This window comes from Eucalyptus grandis, chromosome 10, assembly GCF_016545825.1.
Source record: "Eucalyptus grandis isolate ANBG69807.140 chromosome 10, ASM1654582v1, whole genome shotgun sequence".
Taxonomy (NCBI): domain Eukaryota; kingdom Viridiplantae; phylum Streptophyta; class Magnoliopsida; order Myrtales; family Myrtaceae; genus Eucalyptus; species Eucalyptus grandis.
The window spans coordinates 33,704,043-33,707,108 of NC_052621.1; positions in this window are offsets into that span (position 1 = coordinate 33,704,043).

Genomic DNA, 3,066 nt, shown 5'->3' on the forward strand with positions numbered 1-3,066 from the left:
TTCTTGATTATTGAGTGCATTCTCAGTCAAAAATTTCGTTCCCATCGATTCCGAATCTCTTAAAACTTTCGGTTGCTTTGCTTGGTGCTTTGATATCGTCCTCGTGAATATTCCCGGAGATGTCATCGTAATGTTCGGAGGCGTGGGTCTGTGCGTACTTAGCTATTAAATCGCACTATCTATGCGATACCATGATGATAAAGTAACCTGTATCATACTGCCTGTAGGAGACATATTTTAATTTTGCAGATCCACTCAGTATATTGTACCAAAACAAAAGTAGTATGTCGCATACAGAAACCTCATATTTAGGCTAGATTAGTAAGAGAAGCCATTATAAAGGAGGAGAAACCTCGCTTTTGAGAGAGAGATAGATTTGCCAGGGAAGAATGGAGGGAGACCTTTTATCCTAGTGCCCGCCTTTGAAATTCCGTGCTAGTCTGACCTGCCAGATTAAGATTTATCTAACACCAAAAACCGTTGAAGGGACAAGTTGGCCTCTTGCACTGGTATGGGAAGCACTGACATGATCAATGTTCAAGTGAAGCAGTTATTTTCGGCTTTCTCTTCATCTATCGATTTGCTTGGATTCGTACACATTACAGCTGGAGATTTGTGACCCGAGAGTCGTCAGAGAGTTCTGCAAGTGTCCAAGTGAGTGACATGAGTTGTATGAGTGAGAAATCTTAAGTGTAAGTGCGGTCCTCATTTGCGGCTGAGTGTATCGTTTCTCTACGTACTCTCATCGAAACTGGTATGTTCAAGTTCATGAAATAATGATTTTTCTTACTGCGCCCGCCAATCTATACACTCGATAAGGGACATCACAGCTTTCTCAACTCGACATTTGATATCAAAACCATGTCAGTATGTCACCATACCCAACAAGTGGTATAGAGCCACGCTTTCCTACTCTACACTATCTAGTCGTGAAGTTCTAATATTGTGCCCTTTTTGACTGAATTGCATGCAAGCTACACCTATATCTCCATGCGCAGTTTGAAAAACGAAAATATAGATACCATATAACTAAAGTACTTTTTCTTCCCGACATCTCTGGGATTGAAGAGAATTATTTTTTAACTTGTGTAAATATGGAATAGTAGAAATAGAGTTGATGAAAGAGAAGAGAAAAGAAAAAGATGCTTTTATTGAGGCAAATGAACACTAAAAGTGACAAAAGTTGCATACGGCATTAACTTTAATACCAAAATTTTCCATAAGATCAATTAAGTGCTAAATTGGGGAAAAATGATAATTAAGTGTCAACAGGACAAAAATGATTTGCGGCTTTTATAATTAGAAATTTTATATAACTTACCATATTATTTAAAAAATCTAGTCCGCATGGCGTTTCCACGTGATGTGCTTGGTATTAAAGTGATTGATTTTTAATAATGATTGACACTAAAGTGAAGACTTTACAATTTTTTAGACGACATTGTTTGTGAGTTATATGTTGACTGGGCATGCCGGTGAGCCACATATGAATTTTTAGCTACCCAGATCGGAGTTAGCACTTAAGTGGTCATTTTTTTTTTTATGTGGTACCTAAGTAATATGAAAAAAAATTACCATTAAAGTGAGTGTCGTACAAAAACTTTTGACACTTCTAGTGTCCTTTTCTCCTTTTATTGATATGGGTCTTCATACATCTTTTGCATTTAACGCTTGATCGTAGTTAAAGCTGCTTAATTTCTCATGTGACTGCAACTTTATAGAAAGAAAAAATTTAGGGGCGACAAAACTAGAGTTAGGTTCAAATAAATGAAACTTACTTATTTTGTACTTTGATTAACTGTAAAGTTAGAAGTCGAGATAATTATCTATGGAATACAGAGGATACAAAGGACGCAAGCTCATAGGAATTACTCAGATGGAAGAACCCAGTATTCTTTCAGTCACAGATCCACAGAAAGCACTTTTGGAGCATATCAGAACAGCACACCCTCGCCACACTTCCACAACAATACCATCCAAATGCAAATTAATAACAAGAAGCGGGTCATCATGATAAAAACTTACATGTTTTTTCATTTATTTGGATGACGAAAAACGCCACCTTAGGAAAATAAACCCCGGACCGATGGATAATCCGACTTCATCGACATGGTTCTGGTAAGTAGTGAGCCAAAACCTAAACAGGTTAATTCTGCAACCTACCCGGCACGCGTTGCTTGATCGATCTCCAAGGAGGTCAACTCAAAGGACCCAGAAGCATTGGCTTCATGAGATAAGCATTCTTTGAGCTCAGATAAGCCATGGTTTATGTCAGGCCTGCCCATCGAAGTTAGGCTCACACAGGACATTGCTGTCTCCACTGCTTTCCAAACTCATGCAGTGTTGAACTGGCCTTGGAGCCTCTGATCCGCAATGCTGTGTAGAACCCCTTGCTCTATGAGAGGAGTCCCCCATTCAATAATGTTTGTGCTGCTCTTCAGGCTCCTTATGATGGCTGGTCTGCCGGTGATGAGGTCGGGCAGTATGATCCCAAAGCTGCACACGTTGCTCTTCCAACTAAGATTGCCAGATGATTGAAATCAGAAAGTCAGAAAGCGAGATTTGTTCAGCAAAACCGTGGAGAGCCGGAGGCATAACAGATACTAAAAAATTGTGAGCTAAAGCTTTTCTTTGGTATTTCTAAATTGTTGGAATCAGGCCTAATCCCAATTGCCTAACTTAGACAGGTGCCTAGCAATTGGTTGAGCTGAAGATCGAGCTTTAACCGATGCCCAAGCCATCTTATTTGTTATATATCACAGAAATTCACCTAACAATCTGAGGGTCCGCTAGAGGGAGAAGAGATTGCTCAAGCCTGCTTCAACTAAATTATCTTATTCTTAGGGTAGTGCCTTGTGGAGCCTAATAGGCAAAAATTTAGCCCCAGCTGCGATAATGATATACTGTTAAAATCACTGTACTTATTATTAGGTCTAGTTTCAAGGTTAATAGAGTCTTGAGATCACTCACTTGGGATCAAGGTAACCTGGCGTGCCAGCTGGGCGAGTTGAAACGTGAGAGTCCTGGATTGGTCGCGAAAGCTTTGGATAGCCCAAAATCTGCTAT